The sequence below is a fragment of the Lactuca virosa genome, chromosome 4, assembly GCF_052849685.1.
Source record: "Lactuca virosa cultivar CGN04683 chromosome 4, Lactuca_virosa_CGN04683_v6, whole genome shotgun sequence".
In the NCBI taxonomy this organism is placed as follows: domain Eukaryota; kingdom Viridiplantae; phylum Streptophyta; class Magnoliopsida; order Asterales; family Asteraceae; genus Lactuca; species Lactuca virosa.
In genome coordinates, this window is record NC_136429.1 from 330,552,931 (window position 1) to 330,569,254 (window position 16,324).

Here is a 16,324-nt window from a genome sequence, read left to right on the forward strand (position 1 = left end):
ATTTTTTGCTTTTGTATTTTTTTTCTATGACAGTTTGGCCTTAATTTTACAATGAGTTGCTATGTGAATGCCACCCTGTAAGAATTTTAGCGATTTTCCTAGCAGTTGATCCATGTCACACCTTCTTGACTTTTACAATGTTAAAGAGAGGTATTTACAGTTTGCAAACATTGTTACTACATTGATGAATGGATTTCAAGTCTGTCAAATAGTAACAGAACCTTGGAAGCTTATTTGTCTATTTCATATTATTAAATGGTTGTTTATGTGTCGAGTGTTGTTGGTGTCTTCATGGTTGTATGTGTTGATGTGTTTGTTTGTGTGTAATTGAAAAAATTGGGTTAAGGTTAAATACAAGAAATAACAATCTTTATTCATGAGTTTATTTCTTGTAGCTATTAGGTACTGAATCTTTTGGTTTTGTTTCTTTAAGAGATTGTATTGATCATCTTTGGTGGTATATTACGGTATGTTATAAAAGAAATGGTAGTTGGAAATTTGAAAGTATTATGTTTCAATTATAGAAATAAGACATTGTAATTTTTCTATAATTAATAAGTTTCATCTTAAAGTTAGTATTATATTTCAATTACCAAATTAATTTTAAAAATCCAAGTTATTAAAACATTTTATTTTACTCTTTTAAGATTGTACAAAGGAAACCTCAATGTTCTTGATTTTATTACATATTATAGCATTGTACCACCATTTTCTAGATTTAGTATTATACTTTTAAGGTGTAAAGTATCAATATTTTTTAATTTGTTAACTGTAGTTTCCATAGGTTATAACCTAGTAAGTTCTAACATTTTCTTTTAAAACTTTTAACAAATAAATTACTTATTAAATGGCTTTAAAGTTAAACATAAATAAATAAATAAATGATGATCACTCATGGTTTTTATTATGTCCAAGTAATGATCACGGATTATTGAAATCCGTGATCATTATTTGGACATAATAAAAACCATGACTGATCATCATTTATTTATTTATTTATAGCAAACACACTTTCGTTCGGTGGCAGATTAACCTTGTTAAAATCTGTTCTTAGTAGTCTTCGCACATACAACTGTGACAACCGTCAATTTTTGGCAAAGTCAAAGTCAACTAAAGTCAACAAGTCAAAACGGTCAACTCATCTAACCCTTGTATATTAGGGTTTCCATTCTGTTTCTTAATGTACAACTCGTAAATCTTAATACAAAGTATCACTTAGAGTTTTCACGTGTTCGGAAATTCTAAACCCTAATCAGGGCAAGTGATGAAACTACTCGATAAAACATTATTCCTTAACCCTCGGGGGCATATAACAATCATAACGAGACTTAACGGGATGTACAAACCTTGCGTTACGAAGCCAAACACTTAAAAAGGTCGCAAACGAAGTCCCTCTCAATCTCTTTCACTCTATCTCTCTCTATTTAAAATCTCTCCCAAATCTCTCCAAGTATGTGAAATCTCACCCAAATCTCTCTCTATATGTGAAATCTCTCCAAGTATGTGAAATCTCTCCCAAATCTCTCTCTGTATGAGAAATCTCTCCAAGTATGTGAAATCTCTCCCAAATCTCTCTCTGTATGAGAAATCTATCCAAGTATGTGAAATCTCTCCCAAATCTCTGTCTGTATGAGAAATCTCTCCAAGTGTGTGAAATCTCTCCCAAATCTCTCTCTGTATGAGAAATCTCTCCAAGAATGTGAAATCTCTCCCAAATCTCTCTCAAAATCTCTCTCAACTTCTTATAATCACTCGGGGCATCCCGACCTGTAATTTAGTCGAAAACCGCTCGAAAACGGAAGTTTACGCGAAAAACAGCCTTAAGGAGCCGAACCTCCCTTAAGGAACCGAAACCTCCTGAGAACCGAAACCACCTCCTGAACCGAACCTGCTAAGGAACCGAACTTAACCTTCGGTCCGAGAGGCTACCTTCGGTCCGAGAAGACTACCTTCGGTCCGAGATGCGAAGCTGCTCAGCCGAACCCTACTCTCGGTTCCCATCCACTTTCGGTTCCCATGGCTAGGACCGAACCTCAGGCCCTGAATTTCGGATTTTAGCAAGTTCTACCCGGTTTTCAATATTTTTAGCGTTTTGAGCCCATTTTTCGTGATTTTAACGCAGGATTTTTACCCAAACTCGTATTTTAACATAATAAACCCTAAATATTCATATTTTAATTATATTTTGGGGAAAATCATTGACTAATAATAAAATCTAGTAGGTAAGATTTATGGGTGGAGTGTTGACTTTATCTTTAGATAATGACGCAAGCAATCCCACACACCCACTCCAAGGCCATACTCAGTCACTATTCCTCCATGCTTAGTCAATTAGTTGTCCTTTCACACTATTTCACCAGCCCATAATCAGATCAAAGGGCTGGAAATCTTCACTTCACTCCCCTCATTATTCACTCTTTCTCAAAGAAGAACAAACACACTTCTCTCACTTTCTCTCTCCCTCTCAAACTCGAGATTCAAGGGCTGTTCTTGAGTTCTTCCTTCACTTTTGGTAAGTACCTTCATCCCACACTTGATTTCCTTACACTTCTTCACTCAAATCATGAGTTCCTTACACAAATATCGTCATATTTGTTGTTAGATCTTCGAATCATCAAGCATCTTCTAAGTGTTCTTGAGTTGAACACTTCTCTTCTTCATCATCCATATTTTGAAATCACTCAAGGTGAGTTCATATCCCTATATTTTCATGTTTTCTTCAAGTTTTAGGGGGGGGGGGATACAAGTTAAAATACCAAGAACACAACTAAACTCAAACAACAGTTTTCATCAGAAAAGTTGAGTCTTATTCACAGACTGGTTTGACTATCTTAAACTTATTATTTTTCAAAACTGTTTCGTATGCGAATAGGCCAGGTTCATACCTTTAAAATGACTACTTGCACATCTCCATACGATTTTTCTACGATTTATGGTGATTTTTACAAAACGGCCTATCATTTCAGAAACGAAGTCGGACCAGTCTGTGAATATGAACATTTTAACACAAGTTAAAGACTTCTAAAAATCATAATAAAAATTATGAATAAACTAGACAAATTTTGTGAACTCTCAGAATTTACGGATTCAGTTTTCAACTTCGTATGATTTTTCTATGATGTTTCTAAAACAGTGTAGAAAGGTCAAAAACTAGTTAACAACTTATAACTTGCATCACACTTTGTAACATGTTGAGCAAAGTGTTAATCTTTGAGAATTTATTATTTTACATGTGTTTCTTGTTGTGGGATAATTGTATAACAGAAAATACTCACTGAATTGTAAGAATCCTCAATCATTACCAATAGTACAAAACAAGGCATGATAAACATAGTTATATTTTTGCTATACATTCGACTCACATAGAAAAAGGTCCTTATACACCACAAACAAACATGCTAAACTATAATAAGTATAGTTAGGTTGCATATACATTACAAACATTTTGATAAACTATAATAGGTATAGTTTATGTTTCAGTTACATTTCAAACTCATTACAAAGGACTTTCATGAACGGGGTACAAATACAAAGTAACCGGGTTTACACAAAAAGGGGTACATTACAAAGTACCGGGTTTACACAAACAGGGGTACATTACAAAGTACCGGGTTTACACAAAAAGGGGTACATCACAAAGTACTGGGTTTACACAAACAGGGGTACAGTACAAAGTACCGGGTTTACACAAAAAGGGGTACATTACAAAGTACCGGGTTTTCATATAAACGGGGTACGAATACAAAGTACCGGGTTTACACAAAATGGTTTTATGGTATTAAAACTACATATCATTAGAATTATTAGTTTTCAGCTATAATTGCTAAGTGTACATGTTAGAGTTATATAAAATTGAATTGAAATCAACTTAGAATTGGTGGGCCCGCCTTATCTCTCGTTCCTTGTTTGGTTGTGGACCTAGGGCAGACCCATTATATTCAACGGTTTATTTAACTTAAATTTTATATAACTTATATACGCTGGGTGATTATAGAAGGAACCTACAGGTCTTTCTAGGGTTCATTATCGCATAACATAGGTGCATTCATTTTACACTTAACAAAGAAAATATTGGATTTTCTGGAATCATACTCTATCGCTTTTACAAGGAAAACGGCTTTTTCCTCAAACAAAACTCTTATGAACTCATCAACTTAATTGTTGTCACTTTTCAAAACTACTTGTATTCTCAGGAAATCAGTGAAACAGGAAACCAACAACATTTTGAGGATGGGACGTTAAATCGTCAAACGGTTCATTTTGTCATCATAATGTAATTGATTTTGAAACATGTAAACATATACTATGATGTAACATTTTCAATTATATTTATGATGGTTGTATTTACTTTGATCACTATTATACTCGTTGTTGTGATACTATACATGAAGTCCTCCACCCCCGGACGTTTCCGCCATCCTTGGTTTGGGGGTGTGACAGATTGGTATCAGAGCATTGTTTATAGTGAGCTAAGTATATCGAACCACATAAGATATACAAACTATAAATACATTGGGACTAAAGTCTCTGATTAAACATTTTCAAAAGACTATACTTTTAGAAATAAATAGTTTCATGTTATCTCTCCCAAATCTCTCTCTGTATGAGAAATCTCTCCCAAATCTCCAAGTATGTAAAATCTCTCCTAAATCTCTCTTTGTATGAGAAATCTCTCCAAGTATGTGAAATCTCTCCCAAATCTCTCTCTGTATGAGAAATCTCTCTCTGTATGAGAAATCTCTCCAAGAATATGATTCACTCCCAAATCTCTCTCAAAATCTCTCTCAACTTCTTATAATCAGTCGGGGCATCCCGACCTAGTAATTTAGTCGAAAACCGCTCGAAAACGGAAGTTTACGTGAAAAACAGCCTTAAGGAGCCGAACCCTCTTAAGGAGCCGAACCTCCCTTAAGGAACCGAAACCTCCTGAGAACCGAAACCACCTCCTGAACCGAACCTGCTAAGGAACCGAACTTAACCTTCGGTCCGAGAGGCTACCTTCGGTCCGAGAATACTACCTTCGGTCCGAGATGCGAAGCTGCTCAGCCGAACCCTACTCTCGGTTCCCATCCTCTTTCGGTTCCCATGGCTAGGACCGAACCTCCGGCCCTGAATTTCGGATTTTAGCAAGTTGTACCCGGTTTTCAATATTTTTAGCGTTTTGAGCCCGTTTTTCGTGATTTTAACGCGGGATTTTCACCCAAACTCGTATTTTAACATAATAAACCCTAAATATTCATATTTTAATTATATTTTTGGGAAAATCCTTGACTAAGAATAAAATCTAGTAGGTAAGATTTATGGGTGGAGTGTTGACTTTATCTTTAAACTTATTATTTTTCAAAACTGTTTAATATGCAAATAGTTCAGGTTCATACCTTTAAAATGACTACTTGCGCATCTCCATACGATTTTTCTACGATTTATGGTGATTTTTACAAAACTGCCTATCATTTCAGAAACGAAGTCGGACCAGTCTGTGAATATGAACATTTTAACACAAGGTAAAGACTTCTAAAAAGCATAATAAAAATTATGAATAAACTAGACACATTTTGTGAACTCTCTGAATTTACGGATTCAGTTTTCAACTTCGTATGATTTTTCTATGATGTTTCTAAAACAGTATAGAAAGGTCAAAAACTAGTTAACAGCTTATAACTTGCATCACACTTTGTAACATGTTGAGCAAAGTGTTAATCTTTGAAAATTTATTATTTTACATGTGTTTCTTGTTGTGGGATAATTGTATAACAGAAAATACTCACTGAATTGTAAGAATCCTCCATCATTACCAATAGTACAAAACAAGGCATGATAAACATAGTTATATTTTTGCTATACATTCGACTCACATAGAAAAGGGTCCTTATACACCACAAACAAACATGTTATACTATAATAAGTATAGTTAGGTTGCATATACATTACAAACATTTTGATAAACTGTAATAGGTATAGTTTATGTTTCAGTTACATTTCAAACTCATTACAAAGGACTTTCATGAACAGGGTACAAATACAAAGTACCGGGTTTAGACAAAAAGGGGTACATTACAAAGTATCAGGTTTACACAAACAGGGGTGCATTACAAAGTATCAGGTTTACACAAAAAGGGGTACATTACAAAGTACCGGGTTTACACAAACAAGGGTGCAGTACAACGTACCGGGTTTACACAAAAAGGGGTATATTACAAAGTACCGGGTTTTCATATAAACGGGGTACGAATACAAAGTACCGGGTTTACACAAAATGTTTTTATGGTATTAAAACTACATATCATTAGAATTATTAGTTTTCAGCTATAATTGCTAAGTGTACATGTTAGAGTTATATAAAATTGAATTGAAATCGACTTAGAATTGGTGGGCCCGCCTTATCTCCGATTCCTTCTTTGGTTGTGGACCTAGGGCAGACCCATTACATTCAACGGTTTATTTAACTTAAATTTTATATAACTTATATACGCTGGGTGATTATAGAAGGAACCTACAGGTCTTTCTAGGGTTCATTATCGCATAACATAGGAGCATTCATTTTACACTTAACAAAGAAAATATTGGATTTTCTGGAATCATACTCTATCGCTTTACAAGGAAAACGGCTTTTTCCTCAAACAAAACTCTTATGAACTCACCAACTTAATTGTTGACACTTTTCAAAACTACTTGTATTCTCAGGAAATCAGTGAAACATGAAACCAACAGCATTTTGAGGATGGGACGTTAAATCGTCAAACAGTTCATTTTGTCATCATAATGTAATTGATTTTGAAACATGTAAACATATACTATGATGTAACCTTTTCAATTATATTTATGATGGTTGTATTTACTTTGAGCACTATTATACTCGTTGTTGTGATACTATACATGAAGTCCTTCACCCCCGAACGTTTCCGCCATCCTTGGTTTGGGGGTGTGACAACAACCTTTCACTTTTCAAGGCTCCCCATGGGCTGCTTGAATCCTTAGAGAAACTTAGAAGACATCTCCTATGGGGTGGGAACGGAGATAAAAAGAAGATTTACCGGGTTGATTGGTCCAAGATTGTGGCTGATAAAAAAACTGGTGTATTAGGAGTTAGTACTTTATTGGCACAAAACATCGCACTTTTAATAAAATGGTGGCGGAGACTTAGAAACGAACAGGGGCAGATGTGGGTGGAAGTAGTTGAAAGTATACATAATCTCAAAGCACATCCTTCAACCTTTTTATGCAGGAAAAGTAATTCTGGTGTTTGGGGCAACATTGTTAAAGTTATCAAAAGTTTGCCCACTCATAACATTGACCCGAATGGTATCTTCTCCTTAATACCGAGTTTCAATATCTGTATTCGTATTCTCTTCTGGAAAGACATTTGGTGTGGAGATGTTCCATTACAATCTCGTTTCCCTCATCTGTATCAAATGGAAGAGTTTAAAAAGTGCAAGCTTGCGGATAGGATAAGCGCGAATGGCTTTGTATGGAAATGGAAATGCAATCCTTCCGATAATTCCTTTCTCTCAGAATTACACGAGTTTCACAATTTCTTTGCCTCACACGAGTTCAAATTCTCCTCACAAATTGGTTTTCGTTTTAACTTAAACCAAAAAGAAACATACATGGTGAATGTTATGAGAAGACTAACAGATGATTCCTGTAATCATTTCACATTTCACCGAAACATTGATATGTTGGTCGTCAAAGTCAAATGCTTCATATGGAGGGCTAATCTTGACCAAATACCTGTTTCAGAAGCGCTTATACATATGGGTATTCCTGCAACTCCAAACTGTTAGCTATGTAGGGGAGTCATCGAATCAACAAATCATCTTCTTTTTTAGTGTAGTTTCGCAAAACAAGTTTGGTACTGGATCCTCAATTGGTGTGGTTTACATGATATACAATTTGAAGGCATAAAGGAATGCATCAAGTTTGGAGCTTCTTGGGGGAAATGTGCAAATACAAGACAGGTGCTTAACGTAATCCTATATTCGACGGTGTGGAACATATGGTTAGCCCGTAACGAGAAAATCTTCCACAAAAAACACCCCTCCCCCACTAAAACGGCGAATGGTGTAAGTACATGGGTAAATCTGGAAAAACATGGCCTTATTGGGGTTGTTTCCCATTTTTAATTTCCTTCTTCTTTGCTTTTTTTTTTGTCTGTAAATAAATCTATTTCTTCTTTAATAGCTCTCCTTGTACTGTTTCCTTTGCTCCTTGCTATTGGTTTTTTTTTATCTTGATTCGCCGTTTCCAAAAAAAATGATCACGGATTCTTATTGCATTTCGATTTTGGTGCTGATTCGTTGTTTTATCTTTGTTTATCTGTACTATATTGTAGAAATACCAACGACCAATGGCAAGTCTCTTCGACAAACACATTCTAATATGTGGTTGTTAGAATTAAAAGTCAATTATTAACAATTTAAAAAAAAGGCGGTGGTTGTTAGAATTAATGTCAATTATTAACCATTTAAAAAGCATGGTTGTTAGGATAATGTCAATTACAAACCATTTAAAAAACATTGGTGTTAGAATTAATGTCAATTATTAACCTTCTAAAATACTGTTAAGATATCAGCGAACATTATTCAACCTTCGAGTACTACGACTTTATAGTCTAACATCTTCTACAACCATCTTATACAAAATAATTACATTTACCAAATCATAGTACATAAATTTAAACTTTCATTACTTTATAGCCCCACCCTAATCTCTATATATAGACATGCTCATAATGGCGGTCCGTGAATTCCACACCAATTTTCCCCATTTACTAAGAGAATACATTCAGATCAAAACATGGTATACTCTTTCACCATATTTTGTAATGATCGCTGTACATCATTTCCTCGTTGTTAAGATATTCTTCACTTCATAGTAATTACATTTTATTTTGGTTCCATATGCAGGCAGCCAATGGCGTACTAGTTGGACCGTGGGGAGGTAAGGGTGGAGTAAATCCCTGGATATTCATCCCTAGTGGTAGGATTTGTGAGATCCGTATCAGCACCTCTGGGTGTGTAGATTCTATCAGGTTCACCTATATAGATCATCAAGGTGTCCTAAAACACTCGGAAAGATATGGAGGTAATGGTGGTTCAGCTCATACGGTAACTAAGCTTTCGTTACATATATTAAATACCTAAACAGGAACTATACTTTTCTGTAATTTTATGAAACATCATTATCGATTATTTGGGTATATCTTCAGGTTACATTTATTGACGATGAGCACTTCATCGGGATTACCGGAACTGTGGGAGTATATGAAGGCTACACTGTGATTACGTCATTGTCTTTCCTTACCAACAAAAAGAACTATGGGCCATATGGTACAAACCAAGGGACTAGTTCCTCTCTTCGTGTCACTAAGGATAGCTTTGGTGGATTAAGCGGAAACTATGGAGCATACATCGACTCTTTCAGTGTCATTCTTCATTCATCTTCTGTTGGGAACATATTCAGCACAAAAATGGTATACTCTTTCACCATATTAGCGAATATTGGGGTTGTGAAGAATATCTTAACAACGAGGAAATGATGTACATCGATCATTAGTTATATTTTATTTTGGCTCTATATTCAGGCAAGCAATAAAATACATGTCGGTCCATGGGGAGGTAACGGTGGAGTTAAGCCCTGGACATTCATCCCCAACGGTAGAATTTCACAAATTTGTATCAGCGCCTCTGGGTGTGTAGATTCTATCAGGTTCACCTACATAGATCATCAAGGTATCCAAAAATACTCAGAAAGATATGGAGGTGATGGTGGTTCAGCTCATACGGTAAGTGAGCTTTGTTACATATTAAATACTTAATATGTATCATACTTTTCTGTAATTTTATCGTACATCATTTATCGATTATTTGGGTATATCTTCAGCTTACACTTGTTGACGATGAGCACTTCATTGGGATTACCGGGACTGTGGGAGTATATGAGCGTTACACTGTGATTACATCATTGTCTTTCCTTACCAACAGAAAGAACTATGGGCCATACGGCACAAACCAAGGGACTAGTTTCTCACTGCCTGTTGCTATGGGTAGCTTTTGTGGATTCAGTGGAAACTATGGAGCATACATCGACTCTTTCAGTGTCATTCTTCAATCTACTTCCCTTGAGTGTGAGTGTAAACCTGCCATGAGTAGCTGTATCATCCTTTTTTGTTGACAAATGAATCCCTCCTTTGTTGACAATAAGAACTCAAATGACAACTTCGTATGTTCACATAATGAACACAATAAATGGTAGCAGTACTAATTGTAGGCTTGTTTAAGTATAAATAGAGGTTCTAACCTCAGTTGTAAGACACCACAAACAGAGAGTGTAGTGTGTAATACTTAGAGTGAGTATTAGAGGGTTGTTTCTTTTTTTTGTAATATTGAGCGTGTAAGCTCTTCTCTTTTGTTCTAGTTCTGAATAAAAGTGTGTTTCAACCCCAACAAGTGGTATCAGAGCTTGGTTAAGCTCCGGGGAAGCATTCTCTGTTTTTTGGTCGAAATTTTTTTGTCTCAAAAACAATTTCGGAGTACACCGTTGGAAAGGTCTCGTTCTGAGGATTCCGAAAATATATTTTTTTAAATTTTTTGACCACCGGAAGGCCTCCAAATCACCGGTCAAAGTTGGTCAAATCTGCCGGAAAAATCGCCGGAAAAACCAGGGTTCGCCGGAGAGACGACACTGTAGCAAGCACTGTAGCAGTGACATCAGCAGTGACGTCAGCAGCTGACCAAAGTTCTGGAAATTGCAGTTTAGCCCCTGTTCTTCCGGAAAGTGCAATTTGGCCCCTGTTTTTTAGAAAAATTGCAATTTTGGTCCCGTTTTTCAGAAAAATTTCAGTTTAGCCCCTGTTTTACTTCTGTAAAAGTTCTGTTTGCCCCCTGAACTTCTGAAAAGTTCATATTGGTCCCCGTACTTCAAAAAAAAAAATATTCTTACTCGTGTATGCCCAAGTATATGCCAAGAATGACTACACCAACCTCGTCATCTTCTCAAGCCGGAGTTGAAAGTTTTCAAAGGACCGGGAAAGACGGTAGCGTTACGTTACACTATCCAATGCTCACGAAGATGAACTACGCGGTGTGGGCCATAAAAATGCGAGTGAATTTACAAGCACAAGGAGTATGGGATGTAATTAAAAATGCAGAAACGGACGAACGTAAAGATCGGATGGCTCTTGCGGCTATTTATCAAGCAATTCCAGAGGACGTACTTCTGATGTTAGCTGAGAAGGACACAGCTAAAGAAGCATGGGAAACGCTCAAGATGATGCACATGGGAGCCGATCGGGTCAAGGAGGCTAAAGCTCAAACCTTGAGAAGTGACTTCCAGGTGATCCGGATGAAAGACAGTGAATTGGTAGATGATTTTTCCATGAGATTGAATACTATCGTAACCGGTATTCAATCTCTAGGTGAAAAGATTGAAAAAATTACGGTTGTGAAGAAGTTTTTGCGAGCCGTACCGATACGATTTATACAAATCGTAACATCGATCGAGCAATTCGGAGATTTGAAGAATATGACGGTGGAAGAAGTTGTGGGTCGTCTTAAGACCCATGAAGAGAGACTTCGAAGCTATGGAGAAAAAGAAGAAGGACCTTCTCTATTGCTTACACATGCCGAGTGGGCATCTCGTTCGAAGCAAACTGGCGAGAGAAACTCGTCAAACACTTCAAGAGGACGAGGAGGACATGGTAACCGAGGCCGGGGACGAGGCCGAGGTCGTGGACGTGGCCAAGGAGGTGGACGCGAGTACAATACAAATCGGAATGACCATAATCCTTCTCGAAAGGATAAAAGTAAAGTCAAATGCTTTACTTGTGAACAATTTGGTCATTATGCTTCGGAGTGTCCAAACAAGAATCGAGGTGAGGAGGCAAACCTCACTCAAGCCAATGAAGAAGAGCCTATTTTAATGATGGCAACCTCACAAGAATATGCACACAAAAAAGTGTCTCTAAGAGAGAAGATTTGTGTTAATCTTCTTGCATCGGGAGAAAGTCGAGTCGAGTCTGAGGTATGGTATCTCGACAACGGTGCTAGCAAACACATGACTGGAGACCGCTCTAAGTTTCGCGAACTAGATGAGCACGTTACGGGCCATGTGAAATTTGGGGATGGTTCGATCGTCGCTATTTTAGGAAAATGGTCGATTTTATTTGATAGCAAAAATGGCGACCAAAGACTCCTTAATGAGGTATATTTCATTCCAAGTCTAAAAAACAATATTATTAGTCTTGGACAAATGACGGAGGAAGGGAGTCGGGTCATAATGGATGAGTCGGATCTCACATTGTTTGACAGAAACAAAACTCTACTTTTGAGAGTTAAACGATCCCCAAACCGGTTATATAAAACTCCTTTAAGCACCGGTAGACCGACTTGTCTTTTAGCAACAAAAGACGAACCAGCTTGGATATGGCATTCTAGACTCGGTCATGTTAACTTTCTCGCCTTAAAGAAGTTGTCCGAAAAGAATATGGCAATCGGAGTCCCAAAGATTGAGCACCCAAACCAAGTATGTGAAGGGTGCGTTCTTTCCAAACAAACCCGAATTCCTTTCCCGGATCATGCAGTTTTTCGAGCTCAAAAACCTCTACAACTTGTTCATGCGGACTTATGTGGTCCGATCACACCTACGTCTGTTGGAGGGAGTAAATATTTTCTCCTTTTAGTAGACGATTTTAGCCGGTGGATGTGGGTTTACATGCTATCGGAGAAGTCTCAAGCCTTGAGCGCTTTCAAACGGTTCAAGTTGATGGTTGAAAAGAATTCGGGTTATAAAATAAAGACACTTCGAACGGACCGAGGGGGAGAGTTCACTTCAAAAGAATTTTCATTATTTTGTGAAGAAAATGGTATTCAAAGGCATCCTACGACACCATATTCGCCTCAACAGAACGGAGTTGTAGAAAGGCGAAATCGGACCGTTATGGACATGGCAAGAAGTCTGCTCAAAGGTAGAAATGTTCCGGGAGAGTTTTGGGGAGAAGCGGTTAGACATGCAGTTTATCTTCTCAACTGCCTGCCAACAAAAGTACTTCCCGACAAGACGCCTTATGAAACGTGGTTTGGCAAAAAGCCCAACCTTGAACATCAAAAAGTTTTTGGTTGTGTTGCTTTTGCTAAACTTGTAGGTGGTCACCTGAAGAAGCTTGATGATCGAAGTAAGAAGATGGTGTATTTAGGTGTGGAAGATGGAACTAAAGGCAACCGTTTGTTTGATCCACAAGACCGAAAGTTGCGAGTTAGTCGCGATGTTGTTTTTGGCGAAAAAGAAGAATGGAATTGGTACAAAAACAAAGAAGAAGAGATGGCGACTCCTAAGACCTTTACCATAATTGAACCACAACCCCAAATACACCTCGAAACACCTCAAAATGACCCCGAAATCAATCTGGAACAACCAAACAGTCCAGGAATCGATGTTATCCAAGTTGGACAACCATATGCTGAATTTGACGAGCCTGAATCAGCCCCACAAACTCCTGTCTCAGCCCCGTTTTCTTCAACCTTGCCCCATATGGAAAGCCCTTCTAGTGAGATTGGGCCAAGGGGATTGCGTCCGTTAACCGATATTTATTCTGAAACCGAAAATGTGTTCCTTGAACCCGAAGAATTGTTGATGATTGCAGCGGATCAACCCTTGAATTTTAAAGAGGCGGTAACCTCTAAGGCATGGCAAGAGGCTATGCAAACAGAGTTGGATGCAATCGAGAAGAACAAGACATGGCAACTTACCGATTTGCCACCCGGACACAAAGCAATTGGTTTGAAATGGGTGTTTAAAGTGAAGAAAGACAACTTGGGAAAAGTGGTGAAGCATAAAGCTCGACTTGTAGCAAAAGGATTTGTACAAAAGGAAGGAGTCGACTTTGATGAAGTTTTTGCACCGGTAGCACGACTTGACACCGTAAGGCTCATTCTTGCCTTAGCAGCTCAACATGGGTGGGTTGTCCACCATCTCGATGTCAAATCGGCTTTTCTCAATGGAGATCTCAAAGAGGAGGTTTATGTCACCCAACCAGAAGGTTATGTTGATAGAGCAAACAGTCATAAGGTGTTCAAGCTTCATAAAGCTCTTTATGGTCTACGACAAGCTCCTCGAGCTTGGAACATTCGTTTGGATAAAAGCTTAAAAAGGCTTGGTTTTACAAAAAGTTCACAAGACCCAGCTGTTTACAAAAGGAACTCAAAAGACAAAATTCTTATTGTTGGTGTCTATGTTGATGACTTGATCATTACCGGGTCGAACACTAATGATGTTGTCGAATTCAAAGAACAAATGAAGAAAGAATTCGAAATGAGTGACTTGGGATTACTTTCTTACTACCTTGGAATCGAAGTTTCGCAAAAGAAGTGGGGAATATCTTTGCGACAAACGGCTTATGCAAAGAAAATTTTAGAGCAATTTGGGTTGCTGGATTGCAATCCGACAACGTCACCAATGGAACCTAAGTTGAAGGTCAAGAAGGATGAAGATGGTGAAAAAGTTGATCCAACTGAATATAGGCGAGTGGTAGGTTGTTTAAGGTACTTGACTCACACTCGACCAGACCTGTCATTTTCGGTTGGAATTGCAAGTCGTTTCATGGAGGAACCAACCACTTTGCATTTCCAAGTTGTGAAACACATCTTGCGATACGTAAAAGGAACTGTTGATTATGGAATCAACTATGGAAGAGGTCGTGAAATTGAAGATTTGGTTGGTTTTACCGATAGTGATCTTGGAGGTGACCCTGTTGATAGCAAGAGCACAAGTGGAATGATTTTCTATCTGGGAAGGAATGCGATAACTTGGCAATCCCAAAAGCAAAAGACTGTTGCTTTGTCCACGTGTGAAGCCGAGTTCATGGCAGCTACAACAGCAGCATGTCAAGCCATTTGGCTTGCTAATCTCGTGAAGGAGCTCACGGGACATCATATTATGCCTATCACCTTATATGTCGATAACAAGTCAGCAATCGCATTGATGAAAAATCATGTGTTTCATGGTCGAAGCAAACACATTGACATTCGTTATCACTTAACGGGCGGACATCTTTACAAAGGCTTTAGCATACGTGAAACATGGTGAAATGCGAAACATGATCGGAGTGACGAATCTCGAACCAAGTTAGGTTTAAGGGGGAGAATGTGAGTGTAAACCTACTTGGGTGTGAACCTGCCATGAGTAGCTGTACCACCCTCTTTTGTTGACAAATGAATCCCTCCTTTGTTGACAATAAGAACTCAAATGGCAACTTCGTATGTTCACATAATGAACACAATAAATGGTAGCAGTAGTAATTGTAGGCTTGTTTAAGTATAAATAGAGGCTCTAACCTCAGTTGTAAGACACCACAAACAGAGAGTGTAGTGTGTAATACTTAGAGTGAGTATTAGAGGGTTGTTTCTTTTTTTGTAATATTGAGCGTGTAAGCTCTTCTCTTTTGTTCTAGTTCTGAATAAAAGTGTGTTTCAACCCCAACATTGAGAACATATTTAGCTCAAACATGGTATATTCTTTCACCATATTTGTGAATATTGGGTTTGTGATTTACCTTTTGTATTTCATTTCTTGATTGCTAAGGTTAGTTTAGTTGTTATATATATATATATATATATATATATATATATATATATATATATATATATATATATATATATATATATATATACACGATCAAATGAGAACACTAAAAATGTTGAGAACGCGAGAACAAAGTATATTCATTTGCGATTCTGTGTATTCATTTATGAAGAAATGATAAATTTTTACGTCTTTAATTTCAATTGAAGAGAAAAAGCATATTCATGTTGATTGTGCGTAAAAATTTATTATTTTTCCACAAAAAAATATATGGAATCATAAATGAATATACTTGTTCTCGCGTTGTCAACCTTTTAGGGGTTCTCGTTTGATTATATATATATATATATATATATATATATATATATATATATATATATATATATATATATATATATATATATATATATATATATATATATATGGGCTCTATATTTAGGCTAGCAATAGAATACATATTGGACCATGGGGAGGTAGCGGTGGAGTTAAGCCTTGGACATTCATCCCCAATGGTAGGATTTCCCAAATCCGTATCAGTGCCTTCGGGTGTGTTGATTCTATCAGGTTCACCTATATAGATCATCAAGGTCTCCAAAAACACTCGGAAAGATATGGAGGTGACGGTGGTTCAGCTCATATGGTAAGTGGGCTTTCGTTACAAATTTAAATACCTAAACATGTACTATACTTATCTATAATTTTATTATGCATCATTTGTACGATTATTTCTTTATATCTTTAGGTTACA

General features: G+C 37.1%; 1 pseudogene; it reads left to right on the plus strand.

The window, feature by feature from the left end:
• Positions 1-9,317: 9,317 nt before the first annotated feature.
• LOC145106127 (protein GOS9 pseudogene) lies at positions 9,318-10,357 on the plus strand (annotated as a pseudogene).
• Positions 10,358-16,324: the final 5,967 nt, after the last annotated feature.